The sequence below is a fragment of the Leptonychotes weddellii genome, chromosome 10, assembly GCF_054177405.1.
Source record: "Leptonychotes weddellii isolate Sample4059 chromosome 10, ASM5417740v2, whole genome shotgun sequence".
Classification (NCBI taxonomy): domain Eukaryota; kingdom Metazoa; phylum Chordata; class Mammalia; order Carnivora; family Phocidae; genus Leptonychotes; species Leptonychotes weddellii.
Genome location: NC_138378.1, coordinates 61,652,464 through 61,672,654, shown reverse-complemented (window position 1 = coordinate 61,672,654; position 20,191 = coordinate 61,652,464). Strand labels below are relative to the sequence as shown.

At 35.4% G+C, this 20,191-nt stretch overlaps 1 long non-coding RNA gene across 1 annotated transcript in view; it reads right to left on the bottom strand.

Moving 5' to 3' along the window:
- Positions 1 to 1,816: 1,816 nt before the first annotated feature.
- LOC115941721 (uncharacterized) overlaps positions 1,817 to 20,191 on the bottom strand; it is a 42,582-nt gene continuing 24,207 nt past the window's right edge. The window contains exons 3-4 of the long non-coding RNA XR_004076453.2: positions 6,305 to 6,456; positions 1,817 to 1,985 (exon numbers count right to left, since the gene is read on the bottom strand). This is a non-coding gene — a long non-coding RNA (uncharacterized LOC115941721). The remainder of the gene's footprint in view (positions 1,986 to 6,304; positions 6,457 to 20,191) is intronic.

The following is a 20,191-nucleotide window of genomic DNA, read 5'->3' as shown; positions in this document are numbered from 1 at the left end:
ATTTCATCATTTATTTCTTCTCCTAGCTATTACTTTTTGTTTACAAAACTTTTCTTAACCACCTATCATGAAAGTATTCTCTTATGTTTTCTTCCAGAAGATTAATACTTTTATTCATTTAGGCCACTGATTCATCCCAAATTAATTTTTTGTATGGTGCAAGGTAGACATCATATGGATATGTAGTAGTACCCATATCATTTGTTGAAGAGACTTTCCTTCCTTTCTTCCACTGAATCATTTTCACACCTGTATCAGAAATTGAGGGACTGGATATGAGTTCACTTTTGACCTCTCTATTCTCTTTCATTTATGTTTGTCTATTTTTATATCAATGACATGTTAGCTTAATAATAAATCTTAAAATCAGGTAATATAGATCCTCTAACTTTGATCTTTATTTTTAAGATTTTTTTTTTTTTTTGGCTATCCAAGCCCTTTGCATTTCCTTATAAAGTTGAGAATAAGCTTGTAAATGTCTACCAAATAAATAAATAAATAAATAAATAAATAAATAAATAAATAAGTGGTCTGGGTTTCTTATGGGGATTGAATAATATCTGTAAATCAGTGTGGAGGAAATTGACTTTTTAACAATTTGTTTTGCAAGCCATAAATACAGTATACCTCTCCATTTACTTAGGTTTTGTTTAATATTTCTTAGAAGCAATGTTTTGTAGTTTTCAGTGTAGAATTTTGCACAACTTACATTAAGTTTATCCTTGCATATTTTATGATTTTCCATACAGCTATACATTATATTGATTTCATCATTTTAACAGTTTGTTACTCATGTATAAAAGTGCAATTGTTTTTCATATATTGACACTTATTCCATAAATTTGTTAAATTTATTTATTACTTTTGGTTTTGGTTTTGGTACAAAAATCTTAAGATTTTCTACACACAGTCACATTGTCTGCATATAGATTTGGTTTTACTTCTCCCTTTCTAATCCCAATGCCTCCTATTTATTTCACTTGCATTGTACCATCAGTACAAGGATGAATGAAAGTGATGAGTGGCTAATCTTGCTTGTTTCCAAATTTTCCATTTTTAGAGAAAAGACTTTGAGTATTTAATTTTGATCTTACCTCTAAGGTTTTCATATTTGTGGCAATTCATTTCCATTCCTAGTCAGTAGAGAGCATGTATCATGAATGTGGATTGTTTTTTTCCAAATGCTTATTTTGCATCTATTGAGATAAGTTTTCTTTTTAATGTTAAATAAATACTTCCCTTAGAATAGATGTGAGGAGAGAGAGATGTAGCTTTACTATTTGTCTGTCATGTTTCAGTAGGTTTTATTTTTTCTAAGTTGAGTTTTGGATGTCTTGCATTTAAATGGAATTGGACTGATAAATTAAAAGTCTAAGACAAAAAAATTAGAATGATGAGAATAAAGTAGTGAAATATTAACAACAGTTCAAATGGAACAAATGACTAATCTTTGAAACAAAATATATTCTCAATTTCAGATTGGAGTCACTAGTAGTTACTTTTTCCTTCCTTCATTTATATATTCAGGAACAATCTAACAAGTACTTATTACATATTAGGTATAAGTAGATGTTATCTGTGCATATATGCACATACATATAGAGAAAAGATTGCCAAAATGTACATCAAAATTGTAACAGCAGTTATCTCTAGGTAGTATGACTGCACGTGGCTTATTTTCTTCTCTAAATAATTGTATCTTGTGAATTCCCCCCAAAAAGGATGTCTAATTTTTACAATTTGAAGAAAGTTATTATTTTTAATAATTTTATTTTATTTTTAAATCATTCCAAGATAAAGACAGTAAAACCTATCATCTTAACATGACTCACCTATGATAGCAGTTTATATGGTACAGATTGGCAAAGTGCCATGCATAATGCATAGTCTCTTCAGTCCCAAGTTCAATGTCATCTGGAGCAGCGTTCATCATGTCAGTGCTGGATGTCATACAACAGTTTCTTCCCTTTATATCATCATGCCTGCTAGTAAATTAAATGTTCAGCATATCACAAAAACAGAATGAAGGGAAGGGAGTATCTGTTTCTAATGTCCAAACTCAGCTTCACTGCATACTTTTTAATATGTTCACCTGATTTTATATACCCTTAAGCCAAATGGACTTTCAGGAGGGAAAATCACAATGCTCATTTACTAATGTCTGACTTTTCGTCTGTATTCCTTAGAGCCCTCATCAGCTCAATCTGTTAGATCTAATGATAGTATTAGAGGTATCAAGAATGGTGGCCACCATTTATTCCTTCAACAAAGAGTTAATGTCTTCCTGGCAATATTCTAAATATTGAGGATATACTAGTTAACAGCATAGACAAGACTCTTGCTTCCATAGAGTTTCCATTCTAGTGGAAAGGGGGAGATAGAAAATAAACAAAGGAATAAATGGCAGTGTGTCATAAATGCTAAGAAGAAAATTAAGCATGTATCAGAAAGTTACTTTCTTCTCTAGATTAGGAGATCAGTAAAGGCCTGAGTAGTGAAACTTAAGCTAAATTATAAGAAAAAAAAATAGGCATGGAAAAATCTGGGTGACAACATTGTGGACAAAAGGAATGTTAAATACATAAGTACTGAGCTCAATGTTTCAAGACACAGAAAGAAGGTGAGACTAAAACATAATGGACAAGAAAGAAGTGGAGGAGATATGGTTTAAGAGGTAGACAAGGGTGGCCCCATATGATTCTAAAATTACTACAGATCATGACAGTTTACTTATTTCCCTTGCCAGCTTTTAAGATTCTTTACAAAAATGATTTCTCTCACACTTTCGAAATGTAACTCATAACACTAATTCTGGGAATAATTATACAAAGGTACAAATATGACAAAGGGTTAGACTCATTCTAAGGTGACTTAGAAATAAAAAGCAACTAATACTGGAGACTCCAGATGTCTGTTTCATTTCTCTCTGCTCTCAGTTTTAGATTGCACTATGTGTCCTTTACTGTATCATGAATGTGAGTCACTGAACCTCTATTCCCTCAATTTCCTCAGCAGTTCAAAGCAGATAGTAGCAACCGGGCGGCCATGATGTAAGATTTTAGTGAAATAATGGTTGTGAAAGAAACTGGAAGAGCTGGAAACACTAAGCCTAGAGTGAGGAACCAGACTTTAAGTGGAAAATGCTAACCTATAAAAGATCTTCTATGAAACAGGAACTAGAGTTCTTTTGCCTTTCCATTGGTAGGAGACTTTTCAAACTATCAATGAAATCACCCACCTCTATTACTTTCTTATGGCTGCAATAGCAGATTACCACTAATTTGGTGGCTTAAAGCAACACAACATGAATTTATTTTCTAACCATTCTGGAGGTTAGAAGTCAGAAATGGATCTCACTGAGCTAAAATCAGTGGGCAAGGCTCTTTCTGGAGGCTATGAGGGAGAGTATAATTCCTTGCCTTTTCCACCTTCTAGAGGCCACCTGCATTCCTTGATTCATGGGACTCCATCTCTCTGGGCTGAGTCTTTCCCATGCTGCCATCTCTCTGACTCTCTCCTTTTCCTCCCTCTTCCACTTTTAAGTACTTTTGTGATTACACTGGGGCCACCCAGATAATCCAGGATCAACTTTCCATCTCAAGATCAGCTGATGAGCAACCTTAATTCTCGCTCCAATATTGCTTCTGTCTTGCATGTAACCTAATATATTCTCAGGTTCCAGGGATTAGGATATAGAAGTCTTTGGGAACCATTTTTTCTGCATATCACACCACCTTAAGATGGTTTATCAAAAAATTCATAGGTAAGTAGTCATGGATAACAGTGAGGGTTTTAATGTGGGAGTGAGATTGTAGCCAAGGTTTTGGTGCTTAGAGGAAGAGAATATTTGATGTAGGTTTGACACATTCACACAGGGAAAGAATCTGTTTCAAGGGGAGAAGGAAGCAGTTTTCCATAGGTTCTAACACAATCTTTTCGAAGAATAGCACAAACCTTCTAGTGTCTACGCTTTCCTAAGAAAGGTCATGTGAGGCGAGAATGGAAAAACCTGGATTCCACCAATCAGAGGTTTGTTTCCATAGCATTTCCATTTCTTTTAGACAATTGCCCTGTAATTTGGACTAAGTAAAGCTCTGCTGTTTCTGTGAATATCTCCTTGTTTAGTCAAGAATTCTTCCTGTTGGCTTTTATTTAATAGTTCATTATTAGAAAAATTATTTTGGACCAAAACATCTACAGTTGCTTTGCCTATCTTAACATATCGTCATGACAAAAACTCTCCCTAATGCCAAGAATGTGACAGACCAGAAACTTAAGTGTAACATATGATCTGTGCATAACTAAAATTTATTAAAATTATCAGCATCAAATATTAATCATGAGCACACTACCTGCAGGGCTTTCTATATTAGGCAATAAAGATAAATAGTTATGAGACATGGTTTCTCCTCTTAAAGGCCTGACAACCTCTTTCAGGTGACAGGATCCATACATAAAATGATAAGTAAAAATGCAGGGCAAAGTGCCAAGAGAGTGGTTGAGGCAATGAGTGCTGCAGAATTTCAGAGAATGAAAAGAATCACTGGAAGAGAGAACATTTATTGCAGGCTTTATGGAGCTTGAATTCAGTTTGCCTTGCGTATGTATAGAGAAGCAAATAGGTCATTCCAGATGAGGAGGATACAGTTATGGGAGTAAAGTCACACAGGTAAAATCATATGTGATTTTTTTGACGGGCAATGAGAAATCTATTTTGACTAGCACAGGTGATATGTTAGACAATAGAGGGAGGTCAACTTGAACCTTGACTGCACAAGACCTTCTACATCAAGGTAATTAGGTTGATCCTTAAGCTTAAACAAGAGGAGTAAGTTTTGATTAAGAGGATGTCAGTGGGAAGAGCCAGTTCAGGAAGAAAACTAGCAGAATGCATTAATGAGAGGGTATTATTATAATGATGTGGTTCTGAATGTATCATTATCCATCTCACTATCTCTATTTTTGTATCGATGCCAATATCTGTGCCCATAAACATACACATATCTGCATAATTTCACCTATTGCCCCCATTAAATAATAACCATTTGGTCCAAAGAATGCTCTTTTATTTTTATGAAGCTGAACCATGGCACCAATTAGGTACTAAGAAAAAACATTGGTATTCAGTGTGTTTGTATATTGTCTAATATTGCTGCAGTCGAAAACTGTAGAAACAATGCCTTCTGAAGCTGACTGCTTTAGTGAAAAAAAAAAAAAAAAACAAATACTCCTCCAGTGACTACACTTCAGTGAACACCAGTCTCCTGGGAACAAGCGGAAAAACCATATTGTTAGTACCAGGTTTCAGTCGGCTACCTGACACACTCCTCTGAATTAATGCACCTCACCATCTTCCCAATGCTAATGCAGCTGTGCAGTGTGTCCGTGTGGGTTTTAATACGACAAGAATGCCTTCAGCTCAGGTGTGTTGGCTCGAGAAAAGACAGGGAGGTGGCCCAAAGGAATGAATATAGTAAGAATCAAGCCAACACTCAACAGTGGTTGAAAATGCAACCTGAAAGTTAAAGGATATTGTGAATAAACGAACAGGCAATTAAAATCACTCCAGCATTTCCAGAGCCTCTGAATTTGTCTGTGCCTTCAAACTGGAGGAAGATTATTGTGCTCTTACATGTAGCACCTCTCACCAGTACTGATGGCAAAATGAATGCTCAAAATTAAAGGAAGAGTCAGGGTACTGACGAAAATTAATTAAAGTAAGAGACGTTTCATTTCCAGTTCAAAACAAAAGTTTGATGCTTTGCACTTGTAGCTAAGATATGGTTTTAAATAAATGTTCACATCATATGTATACCTGATTTTAGGCTACACAGCGTACTTTATATATGCCTAAGATCATCATAATAAACTTATGGATCATCAGTTTTGTTTTATGAATGAGAGAAACATTCACAAAGAGAGTAAATGACTCATCAAGGTTATGTGGTCATTTAACAAAATTATACTAAAATAGATAACACAGACTGTGGCTTTTAACATATCTCTATAGGATTCTTTTCTCAGTTCCCTTTTAGCCAAGAAATGTTCTAACTTAACCTTTAGGTGGGAGTAATATCTGACATACAAATTTGGGTGAAGATTTAATGAAATAATGAATGCAAAGTTTCCAGCACAGTATCTGGCACATAACAAGCCCTCAATAATTGAAGATATTTTGGTTTGCTATTACTGCATAATAAACTACCAGAAACCCAGTAGCTTATGACAAAAATCACGTATTATCCCTCAACAGCCTGTAAGTTGACTGTGTTCACCTGGATGCTTTTGCTGCAATCCTCCTCACCTTTGGCTGGTTGGAACATCCAAGATCACTTGTTCACAGGATTGGCAGTTAATGCTGGTTTGGTAGCTTGGAGCTCATCTAAGGCTGTCAACAGATGACCTCCGCAGTCCTCCATGTGGTCTGTCTGTGTGATTTGGGCTTCTTTCAACATGCTGAAAGAGAAAATATTCACAGCACACGAAAGCAGAAGCTGACAATCTCTTCAAGGTCAAGTCTTTGATGTTACACAGAATCATTTTCTTCTCAGTCTATTGGTCAAATTAAGTCATAAGGTCAGCCAGACTGAACAGCAAAAGGAATAAACTCCACCTCCTATTGCGGGGTATCCAAAAAATGTATAGTCATTTCTCATCTACCATAGTGTTCCTTCTGGACACAAGTTATTTACAACCTTCCCAAAGGCAAAAATACATGCATCTTGTATCTGTTTCCTAGGACTTCCACAAAAAGTACCACAAACTGGCTTAAAACTACAGAAATGTATTGCTTCACAGTAGTTCAGGAGACTAGAAGCAAGAAGTCGAGGTATTGGCAGGGCCGTGACTCCCTCTGAAACTAGGAGAGGAGTGTCCTCAATGCCTCTTCTAGCTTCTGGAGTTTGCTAGAAATCCTGGGTGCTCTTTGCCTTGGAGATGCTTCACAGAAATCTCTGCCTCCATCATCACGTATCTTCTCTCTGTAGGCCTCTTCTCTTCTGAGAACATAGCAGTCATATTGGATTAAGGGCCAACCCACCTGACTCCACTGTGACCTTGTCCTAACTAATGACATCTACAACAACCTTAGGCCCACAAAGGTCACATTCTGAGGTACTGGTAGTTAGGACTTCAAAATTTTCTTTAAATTATCCTTTACTTGTTGGGGCGCCTGGGTGGCTCAATTGCTTAAGCGTCTGCCTTTGGCTCAGGTCATGATCCCAGAGTCCTGGGATCCAGCCTGGTGTCGGGTCCCTGCTCATAGGGGAACTTCTTCTCACCCTCCCTCTGCCGCTCCCCCTGCTTGTGCTCTCTCTCAAATAAATAAATAAAATCTTTAAAAAAAAAAAATAAATTATCCTTTGTTTTTAGAAAAAGTTCAAGGATACTGATTGCATGAGGCACTTTGTAATATTTCTTCCAAATCTGTAATTATATGGTTCTGTTAGCCTATAGTAAAATAATCAGAAATTTATCTTAATCTCAAGGAAATTATATGTATTTCTCTTAAGGTTTGGGTACAGTGTAGCATTCTTTCAATAGATATAATTGTAAAATGATAATAACAAAAGTAATAATAATAGCTGATATGAAATGAATTCATACTATGGTCCAGACACTGTTTCTTGCACTTTGCACTAATTAATACATTTAATCTTCAATACAACCTATCAGATACTAGGTATTATTACTGTTATTACTACTACTAGGTAGTCACTATTACTGTCCTCTTTTACCAATGAGATGGCTGAGGCAAAGGGAAGTAATTTGTCCAAGTTCACACAGGTAAGAAGTGGTAAGGCCAGGATTTCAAGACAAATATAGCTACAGGATTTATAACTATAACTACATCTACTGAAGGAAATTTCTGTGCTGGTAAATACTTCGCCAAAATTAGTTATACAAAAGAATGATTAAACACATTTTCTACTCCCAAGGAGTTTATACACATATGAAGCCGATTTCAGTTTGGCATGTTGCTTGAGGAAATAGCAGTAGATGTCTTAGTCAACTCAGGCTGCTATAACAAAATACCATAGACTGGATGGTTTAAACAACTGGCATTTCTTTTTCACAGTTTTGGAGCCTGGGAGTCCAAGAACAAGGTGCCAGCAGATGGCAGATGTGGCTCCAAGTCAGGAAGCATGAGACTTGCAGACTGCTCCCTCCTGCTGTGTCCTCACAAGCCTGTCCTCAGTGCCTGCGCAGGAGGCACAGACTATCACCTCGCTCTCTCTCTTCTTAGAAGAACTAATCTTATCATAAGCGTCCTGTGCTTGTGACTTCATCTAAACCTAGTTACCTCCCAAAGGCCCCCACATCCAAATACCAGTAACATTGAAGGTGGGGACTTCAGCCTATGAATTTTGAGGGGAACACGTTCGGTCCATAACGGGAGGTATGCTGGGGATTTGGGTTCAGAAACCTTTTGTACGGAAGAAATTATGTTTAAACTGAGTCTTGAAGACTGAAGAGAATTTCATAAGGGTGATTATGGTAATGAGAACACTTCAATAAAAAATATACAAAACCAAATGCAATTTTCAGAGTCATCTATTAGGTAGGACCCAAATATCAATTAACATATATACATTCAAAAATATTATAGGAAATCATTGTAAATTATGGCTCTAAGCCTAAGAAGCTCCATGAAAAATAGTCATGATATGTTTGATAAATAAAAAAAAGAATGTAAAATTATATATTAATTGATTATGGAAATAAAAACCAAATCCATGGGAAAATAGATTGGAAAGAATCATAAAGTATAGAGTAAGGGACTTACCTTGCTTTTTTTATTTAAAATGTATAATGTAATAATATTTATAAGGTGAAATATATACACAGTAAAAATATTGATGAGTACAGAGGAGCATTGTTATATTCATCTCTTAAAAATCCCTGTTTCTCATTTATTGCAATAGTATAAAACTTAAAAATATTGAGGATATTAAAATCTATTACAAAACAAAAATTTTACAGATGGTGTGGCTTGAAGAAGAAATCATAATAGAAAGTTATGGACTCCATAGTCTAAAACATAATGTGATACATGATAAGTGAAGCAGTACAAAATAATTCAAATGAACACAGGGTACCTGTAAAACAAATAAAACTCATTGAAGCGGTGATTTTATACCCATAACTTAAATCACACTTATGCAATAGTTCCATAAGGAGCAGTGAGATACATGTAAAAATAATCAATTGGAACTTCAGAGATTATAGAAACTAGCATGAACTGGGTAGTATGCGATTGTCTTCCTGCAGGGGTCAAGATGAACTAAGGTTAATGCTATTCTATCAGTGACACATTTCATAGGCTTTAAATATATTCTAGAATCTATGACATATATATGTATATATAATCTATATATTTAATATATAATATATTTACACATTTATTTAATTATATATTTAATTTAATTAAAGCAATAGATAATATAACCCACTTTAATATTTAAATATTAAAGCCTTTAATATTTAAATATTAAATCATTAAATATTAATAAATATAAATAAATATTTATTAGATATAAATAATAAAATAAAATATTATATCAAGAATATATAACAGATGTCTGGAGCTTACTCCTTGAAACATTTCTCAGCAATATCTGGACTATATACTTAATAGAATTCAGTACTCCATGGGAAAGTAGTCCTTTCTTAGCCTTAGAACAACTTGGGCATAAAATTTTACAAACCAATTCACTCTATTTAACTAGGACTTTGGGAAGCTTAAAATGTATGTGGGACTACAGATATAGGACTTATTTATGTGTTTACTATGAAATGATATTAAGTCAGATCTGAGAATTTTGAGACCAATATGTAAAATAGGGTATATTCCAGGAGATGGGGTGGCAGAAAAAGTCATGGAAGGGGGCACATCACAAAGGAGCACAAAGTAAGTTTTGGTCCTGATGAATATGTTCACTATACTGATTGTGGTGATGCTTTCATGGGTATGACCACATGTGGAAAATCATTCAATTGTACACTTTGCATATTTCCAGTTTACTGCATATCAACTATACCCCAAAAAGTAAAAAAAAAACTATAGGGATTAGACATTCATTGGGTGATAAAACTAAGGAAATTAAAGTGATTTCCACAGAAGTCAGGATGCTGGTTACCCTTAGCAGGAGAGAGGAGGTTATGAGTAAGAGAGGCACATTGAGGGCTTCTGAGATTATGGATAAAGTTCTATCTACTAACAAGGTAGTAGCTACTTGGTGTTTTCCTTATTTCAGTTCATTAAGATGTACACTTTTAATGTAGCTTTTGGTATTATTTTGAAAGAAATTTAAACATACAAGGGCGCCTGGGTGGCTCAGTTTGTTGAGTGACTGCCTTCGGCTCAGGTCATGATCCTGGAGTCCTGGGATTGAGTCCCACATCGGGCTCCCTGCTCAGCAGTGAGTCTGCTTCTTCCTCTTACCGTCCCCCCTCTCATTCTCTCTCTCTCTCTCAAATAAATAAAATCTTTTAAAAAAAGAAACTTAAACAAACTATAAGAATTATATATAATTCAGACATTCAATAAAATCAAGAATGTATTTTGGAAGTTTTGACAGGAATTCAATGTAGGGTTTATTTTTCAATTATTTTAGAAACACACCTTGTCCCCACATTTTTCTTATCACAACATTTATACTATTTTTTTCCTCTATGCTTTATTATGTTTGCCATTATTGTAAGGGGTTCCAGTATTGTGAGATATAGTTTGCCTGGTCTAGAGACAAACTTTGTTAAGCTGTCTTATTTGCTTTTCTTCTATCCTGACCTTCAATTTCCTCATAATAATGTCTGTTCTATACTTAACAACATTTTCTATTAAGTTAAATCTTTTAATGCATCACCAAAAGAGTCTGAGTCAAAACAGAATGGTTTTTTGGGGTGACTATTGCTCCTAAGTCTTGTTTTTAATTTTTTTTACTTTTCATTGTTTAAATGAAATGAAAAATCTCAAAAAGATCAGTTTTTATGAACAGTAATTATAAAATATACCTTCTTTCTTTGTAATTTTCAAACTTCCTATAAATTTCCTATGACATTGATAATAATATTTATAGATGTTAATAAGGAAGAACACGGACTATTGTTCAGTTATTAATTGATTGCCAATTATTAACTGAAAGTTGGATCTGTGCTATGATGACAACTCTATAAAATAATGCATGGGATGGAGAAAAGAGTATTTTGAATATTACTGTTTTTGCCCAGAATGGGCAATTAGTGCCCAACACTGAGAAACAAGTGGAGAAAGATGCTCCACAACCTACGATTGGATCCTGGTGTTCCCCTCAGAAGAATATTAATAAGTTGCCCAACATATTATTTAACCCAACAATCAGGCCAGCCAATCCTTGCATAGTTTCTCCAAAAATAATGGAAAGCAGAAGAGAGGAATTGATGGAGTTATAGGGAATATGATCATGAGAGAATCCCTGCCACCACCACCAGGTCAGGTGAGAGTAATCTCTGAGAGGCTAATCTGTAAAGATTGGAGTTGTCTGCAAAATGAGAAGACATACTGTTCACACCTGCCACTGGCCAGAGATTTATAGGACCATCATGGAGTTGTTCTTGGTGGAGTCATGGTGGCAAAGCAGGAGATGGTGATAGTGCTGTTAGAAGAACTTGACAGTTGCTTCCAGAAATTTAAGGCCATATATGAAGATAGAGTGTGTAACCTATTACTCAGCTGAACATTTCTAAAGATGCGGGGTTTATGGGGATAGACCTCTGCCTTGGGCCAATAAGGAAGGGACTATAGTATAGTGGGCGCAGGGAAAAGAGTTCTCCATGTTCCTAGAAGGGATAGAAGAGGAATTTAGTGGTCCGCACGGTTCCATGTAAAGGAGCGGAGCACAGAGTCTGGGGAGATGAAAACTATGTGGAAGACACTCTCAGATGTCCAGCAACATAAGCCTCCCTTTAGTCCACAGTATGGAGTTGAGGCTGGGATATAGTACAGATAAGGACTCAATTTTCTAATTCCCATTGTAAGTAGTCAGGTAACTAAGGTCTTGTTGATAAAATGTAAGCCAAAGTGATACATACTTGTGCCTCACTTTCCTTAGAGGAAATTTCTGAGACTAGTCCTTGACTTGGTAAGATAGCAGTGACCGTGAACAATGAGCCTTAAGTCATATATTGATGGCACATCAACCTATGTGTCTAAATGACTGTATGGAGCTGACTCTAACATCCACACTGAACCATACTGGACCACTGTGCAAGAGGGAGATAAACTTATTTATTTCTTTTGTTAGAACTATTGAAGTTTGAAGTTTTTTCATTAGAACACCTTTTAGTATGCATCCTTTCTAATCAGACAGCATAAACTGTGGGCCAAAAATCTGACAGGATAATTGGACTACCAGCGGGACACAAAAAGACGTAACTGGCTGTTCAAAGTGATACATACTTTGGTGCTTCTAGCAGAGTGAGTCCACTTACAAAATCAGACAACCAAGGTACACATATTCTTTTGAATATTCAAATATTCTCTTGCCTCCAGTTAATAAGATTATTATAAACTATCTGAGATTCTTGAGAGTATGCATATCCTAAATGCTGACTTGGTTCGCTCCACAGGGTTATGGAGAATTCCAGGAGCAGGGTAGAAAGGAGAAGGAAAATCTCCAGGGAGGATGCCAATCATTAAACTGAGATTTTGTGTTTCCAGAGCCAAGACATAGCTATGGGGGAATACAACCAAGGAACATTAAAGAAACATCAGGCTGACTAATAATAAGAATTTCCATCCAAATCCAACTACCAAACCAAGTGAATCTGCAATAAATATAAACCCACATGCAGTAGTCTATCTCCAGGGAAATCTAGCATTTTCCCACCAGACAGAATTACTCTGCATAGCAGTCTTTTTACAGGGAGGATGACAGCTTGTCTGTCTTTGCCTGCTGGGATCACATCAGGATGTCAGTCAAGTCCCTGTTTCAGACTAACTGAGGTGACAATTTGCCAGAAGGAAACATTCTCTCAGCCATACCATCCAAGGGCAGGACAATAAGAATAAGTTCAGCTGATACAAATGATACGGGAAATTTCTCAATCCATGTATAGGAAACTTTTAAAATTCGAAGTTCCAAAGAAGCACACAGTGTCAAGAGGGTCATTAGTAACAAGATATTATCCTGAGTAGAATTAGTGATTTCTTTAACAACAGTTTGCTTTTTTTTAAATTGAAGTATAATTGATATACATTATCCTACTAGTTTCAGGTGTACATCATATTGATTCAATATTTTTATGCATTAATGAAATAATCCCCATGATGTCTAGTTACCATCTGTCACTATACAAAGTTATTACAGTATTATTGACTATGTTCCTCATACTGTAAACTACACCCCCTATTACCTATTTATTCTCTAACTGGAAGTTTGTACCTCTTCAACCCCTTTGCCTATTTTGCCTGACCCCCCTCTTTCCCACTCTGGTAACCAACAATCTGTTTCCTATATCTATGAGTCTGTTTCTGTTTTGTTCGTTTGTTCATCTGTTTTGTTTTTTGGATTCCACATATAAGTGAAATCATTTGGTATTTGTCTTTCTCTGTCTGACTTATTTCACTTAGCATATTAGCTCTAGGTCCATCCATGTTGTTGCAAATGACCAGATTTCATTCTTTTTATGGCCAAGTAATATTTCAGTGTCTGTTTGTGTGTGTTTGAGAGAGAGAGAGAGAGAGAAAGAAGGAGAGAGAGCGACATCTTTATCCGTTTATCTATTAATGGCTAGTGGGTTGCTTCCATATCTTGACTATTGCAAATAAGCCTGCAATGAACATGGAAGTGCATGTATCTCTTTGAACCAGTGTTTCTGTTTGAGTAAATATCCAAAAGTGGAATTGCAGATCAAATTTTTGAGGAACCTCCATACTGTTTTCCACAGTGGCTGCATTCCTACCAAGTTTACATTCCCACCAAGGGTACGAGGGCCTCTTTTCCTCCACATCCTCCCCAACACTTATTTTTTCACCCTGATGATTAGTGATGTTGAGGATCTTATCATGTGCCTGTTGGCCACCTGTATGCCTTCTTTGAAAAAAAAAAAGTCTCTTCAATCCTCTGCTTATTTTTTAATTAGTTTTTTATATTGTTATGTAAGGTATTTGTATTTTTGGATATTTAACCCCCATTAAATGCATGATTTGCAAATATTTTCTCCCATTCAGTAGGTTGCCTTTTCATTTTGTTGATGGTTTCTTGTGCTGTGTAAAGCCTTTTTAATTTGATGTAATCTCATTTATTTTAGTTTTTGTTGCCTTTGCAGGAATAATTTATTATTTTATCACTTAGAGTGAGCCAGAAATTGAGCTGTAACTAACTTCCTAAAGGCTTGTAGATTTGAATTGTTTTGTACCTTCACCCAAGGATCTCTTTTTGTCTAATATAATAATAATAATTATTATTATTATTATTTCAATGTTTGGGGATTAGTTGTTACTGACATGAAGATGGATGGGTCAACTGGTTCTTTACATTCATCCAAATTACATTGTGATTTAAGGACTCAGTTAGGAAGAAACCAATTTACATTAATGTATTTCCTATGACAGCAGTAAAGGTATCAGATTATGATGCTTTGTAGATTCTTAGTTAATTTACCACGGAGAAGTATATATCCAACAAGAACTTGAACTAGCATTACTATTCAGTTTGGGGTTTTGTTTGTTTTGTTTTTCATAATTCTGGATGAGATGTTTTCCTTATGAAAGAGCAAATATCACTTTCCTTCAAATAACAGAAAATCATGCATCATATATATTTTTCCCTAAGTAATACTATAAAGCAAAACCATTTGTACTAACATTTTGGATCTGTTGGGTACTGAGAACCTGTCAATTCACTAGATTAAGTGAAGATGTGGGCAAAAAGCTAGACCTCGAGCTTAAGCATAGCTCACTAGAGATTATATATAAGGAAGACTACAATTCAGTCTGGAGAAATTTATCAGTATATGTCAATATGCTATAATACAAAGTTTTTAGCTAATGGAAGAAGTAATATTCAAAATGTAATTATGTATTTTTTAAGTTTTCAGCAGTATCATTAAACAAAGTAAGAAAAAAAAATCAAAATTTCCAAAGCTGAAAAAAGTTAAGGGATGATTTGACAATTTATAAGGCTATATTATTTTATTTGTATTAATAGTATCCTTGGTTGTATATCTCCTCCTTACCTGTCACTTGACAATGTTAAAGCATTCAGGGTGAGTAAGTTGTGAGGACTAAAAAAGTGGGGAGGAAGAAAAATGTGTAGGCAACAACATAGCGACAAGAACAAAAAGAACTTTAGAAGTGCCTAAATTCTGTCCTCATTTAAGATTTTGCAAATGTAAATATGACTAAATATGACTAAGCATTTCTGTACCTAATGTCTCAACTTTACAAAGCTTCTAGAAAAACATTAGTATATACCATTAATTTACATACTTTTAAATGAAGTAAATTTTGTTCATTTTTGAAAAAAAAAACATGAGAAACAAAAATAAGCAATATATATGAACTGTACAGCATCTCACATCCCATCATCCACTTTGATTATTAAGACCTATGCTTGAACTGTCCCTTAAAAGGAAACCCTTTTCCCCTCTCCTGGTTCCCTAGAGGAGTGATTTACCCAGCACATACTTCTGTCTTCTTTCTAGACCTTTCTCTATTCTATTTCTGGACAGAATGATTGGTAAATATGGAAAGAATATGCTGGCATGTTTGGCTCAGATACTCCCACCTCCATCTATTGCTGCCTCTCTTGGGAGGGGGTAGGGGTGCTGACCTGCTCCAGTGGGTAAATCTGCTTAATTACAAGGTTCAGTTAACAGGTCTAAAGGCTGACACTAAGCCACACTTTCTGACTAAATCATTACCAATACTGAAAAAGCTTCCATTTACTTCTCCTAATTTTGTTTTTCAACTTGTTCAGAGCCCTGGAAGATGACAGGGATGCCATTTATTTGGCCTTCTAAGAGATCTGCACTCTTAGCTACTTTCAATAACAGTAGGGACAAGTTTATAAGTAACATAAAAACATATAAGCTGGTCATTACAGGCCAGGGTTTTATAATTAGCCCCACTCTGTAATCCTAGTTAAATCACAGAACCTGTATAGGCTTCTACTTTTCTTTCTTTTTTTTTTTTTTAAAGATTTTATTTATTTATTTGAGAGAGAGAGAATGAAAGACAGAGAGCATGAGAGGGAGGAGGGTCAGAGGGAGAAGCAGACTCCCTGCCGAGCAGGGAGCCCGACGTGGGACTCGACCCCGGGACTCCAGGATCATGACCTGAGCCGAAGGCAGTCGCTTAACCAACTGAGCCACCCAGGCGCCCTAGGCTTCTACTTTTCATCCAGGAATTAACAAACTTTTTCCACAAAGAGCCAAAGAGAATACTTTAGTACATTTTAGGCTTTTGGGGCTATAGGGTCTTTGTCACAACTACTCACCTCTGTCTTTTTAGTGAGAAAGCAGTCACAGAAAATACTTAAACAAATGGATGTGGCTTTGTTCCAACAAAACAGAAATATGTGGCCTGCAGATTTGGCCTATGGCCAAATTCACATTTCTAAATAAAACTGTTACTCCATCTCTGAATTTTTAGTTTTCCTTTTTTCGTTATATTATTTTTATTGAAGTAGGTAAGGTCTAAGAAATTATGTTGTGTAACATGTAGGGTCCTAGCTCCTTAAGAGAAATTATATAACTTGGTTATGAGTGCAAAGTTCTCCTATAAATATTTCTGGATCTAGCTGAGAGATCCAAACCCATAAACTAGTTTTTTGTCTGCTCCATCTATATTGGGCAATATTGGGCCCTAGGGTGACTGACATTTCCAGGACAGGTTTATGATAATTTCAGGAATCTCCCTCTTAGCTGGCACTTACTCTAAGAAGATTGGATCTGATAATGCTGATGGAATGAGCCAACCCTCCACTTCTCTGCTTCCCTAGGTAAGGCTACTTTTTCTTGCCCAGAGAACACTTCCACTCTAAGCCCCTTTTTGGCCCCTGTAGAATATGCCTTTAGTTCTCCTTGATTTAAAGCAGAAGCTGAGCAGAGGCTGGGACTATCAAAAAAAGGGAGGACCTCAGCAGGGTAGTTGATCAATGGATGGGTTGAACACATTGAGTTATTCCTAAATTTGCACATGGTTTTCCCTATGATTAGGCCATCTGCGTTTGCTGAATGATACCCATTAGTTTCCTACCCTCCAAACAGAAACTTGGAGATAGGGGTTCCCTCTCTTTTCATGATTACACTTCAAAGGGATGGCTACCAGGTCCATGAAAAAGACATTTCTGGGTTGTAAAACTGGCAAGAGTTTAGGAGATTATATACATTTCAAAGGGGTAGAAAAGAATTTTCACTTACAAGTTTTTTAAAGTAAAAGCTCTAAGAAAGGGGACCTAAGGGCCTAGAGTTAGGAAGATGCCTATCTAAAGTTTAGTTAGGCTAAAGAGAATGTTAATCCTGTCATGGCCAGAGCCAATCAATACTGCCTGTATATTTAAATTTCCATTACCTTGGAAGGAAGGGGGGATTATTGAAGAGTTTTACTACATATATATCTTCCTATAGGTGAGATTTTATGTTTGTTTCTTATTTGTATAAACAAACAAATAGCTAAACAAATGTATTTTGTATTTATTTCTAACAATAATCCAACAAATTGGTATTACCATCTCCATTTTCCAAAGGAAGAAACTGAGAAAGATAAAGGAACATCCCAAGGCTAAAGAGATAATAACTGGAAGAATCAAAATTTTAACTCAGATCTAATTCCATATCTTCTTTCTACACCAGGACGTTTCTCAAAGAAAAAAAAAGTGCCCTTTTAGAAACAAAGAAAAATAATACTCACAGTATTGTAAAATCAATATTTTTTCCAGCACTTCAGGAGAGAATTTAGAGCTGTTATGGAAATCATAGCTCTGTTTTAGAGCTGGGTTTTTCAACCAAAGCACTATTGAAATTTTGGGTCATATCATTTTTTTGTTGTAGGAAACTATTCTGTCCTGTGCACCTTAGGATGTTTACCAGGATTTCTGACCTCTACCAACGAGATGCCTATAGCACTACCAAGTTGTTACAACCCAAAAAAATATACGTAGACATTATCAAATATCCCTTTGGGGACAAAAGAGCCCCTGTTGAGAATCACTGGTTTAGAGGAATTTTCTTGTACAGTATTTTTGGCAGTGGAACTCACTGAATAAAGAAAATTTTTATAGAACACTGATTTTTAAAAATTGGATAAAAATGAGAGAGGTTCCCCAGGAGATAGAAGTCTACCCACTTCATTTTATCCTCCCCTCTCCACCAAACTCCTGAGATACTTATAGCAGTCCTAAGATTTCAATGTGACAATGTAGAGATGGCTGCTCAAATAGAACTTACATCATTGTCTTGAGACGTTGCCAAATATGGTTTTCCAATACATTCTATCTACCTTTCATCTCATTAAACATAGATTTGCCAGTCATACTTTTGGCAAGATAGATAAGCAGAGCTATTGTTACTGTTTTTGTTTTTAAAACCTCATTCTGGCCAGGAAAATGACTCCAACTGTTCAGGAAAATGGCTGTTTAGATCCACTTGGGTGAATAGAGCAACTCATTTGCCACTGAGATATCTCCAACAGTGATGCTCCCAGCATGCAATGGACCTGGCTCAGATTTCATTAGGAGTAAGATAGATCCTTGACTCAGCTGGTCCCAAACTTTGTCTGCAGGTTATAAGTATTCTAGTTGCAAACCTACCTTTTCTTTGTGGTTATTGTTCTATAAGGGCTATTTGTTTCGTGACAAGTGAAATATTCCATCATTCTCAGTTTAACAAGTAGGAAAATTTCATAGTGTAGGTAGTTCCTATGGAGAGGATGTTTTACACTTCACCAAATCTTCAGGCATACTGGTATAAATTAAATTTCATGCTAGCTGGCTAAAGCCAGTAGGGTCAATAATGTTTGGTATTTAGCTAATTTCATCCAAAGCTTATACACATTACTAAACCCATGTTGAATGTTCCTATTGTAAAAATAGAAATTATTTAAATTTACTTTGTACAGACCAAAAAGTATTTCAAGCTGTATACAGACCAGAGAGTAAATATTGTGAGTTACACAGAACAGAGATTGTGCACTACACAGAATAAAATCAGTCTAGATGGTGTAATTTGGGGGTTAATGAAATGTTTATGTTGACCCCCAAAACAGTAGACACTGAACTGCCACTTGAAACCTCACCATTAATCATTAAAATCTTCTTTCATGGAAGGGACAATACCTTTAGTCATTAACAATTCAGAGTGAATGAATACATTACTTGTTTTTTTGTTGTTTTATTTTTTTTTATCCAATACTTGATAAAATGGAATAAAGTTTAAAAAACAGGTTGTTTGTTTTGGCATAAAGGCACATTTACTAAGTCCTTACAAAAGTCCTAAACATTTGTTTGAGATAAAATTTAAAATTCTGGAAACTTCCTTTCTAAATCCATCAAAAATTAAAGACTTTCACCTATTTTCCTTATTTTTTTTTTTTTAATTAAAAACTAATGCCAGCACTGGGTATTATATTAGACTGATGCATCACTGGCCTGTACCTCTGAAACCAATAATACATTATATGTTAATTAATTGAATTTAAATAAAAAATTTTTAAAAAAACAACTAACACCAATTCTTAAAACAGACAGGCCAAAATTTGAGTCACTTGAGAATTCTTAAGTATTATGCTATTATCATGTTCTTGTTAACCTAGACAAGACAGACAGAGTGTGGGGAAAAAAAAACAGTGAAAGAAAGAGAATGATGTTTTTCTGAATTCAGGACTCTAAAGCACAACATATAAATTAGCTTTTGATAAATTTGATAATATTTTTCTGCAGCCACTTTTTTCTGCAAGTTTGTTGGTGAGTTGTTTTATTGTTTCTATTTGTTTAATCTCAGATGTTTCAATGAAACATCTCTACCCTAACTACAGATTTTATTTACACTAATAAAGCAGGCTCTGGGTGAGACCAAATCAGACACAAGGTCAAGTCAAATTTTTATTTTACCTATTAACTTCAGCATCTTTTAACTGGTAAACAATACTTTGAAGTTCATCACAGTTGTCATATAACAAATCAACACATCAAAGACTTTGTTTAACTCAATA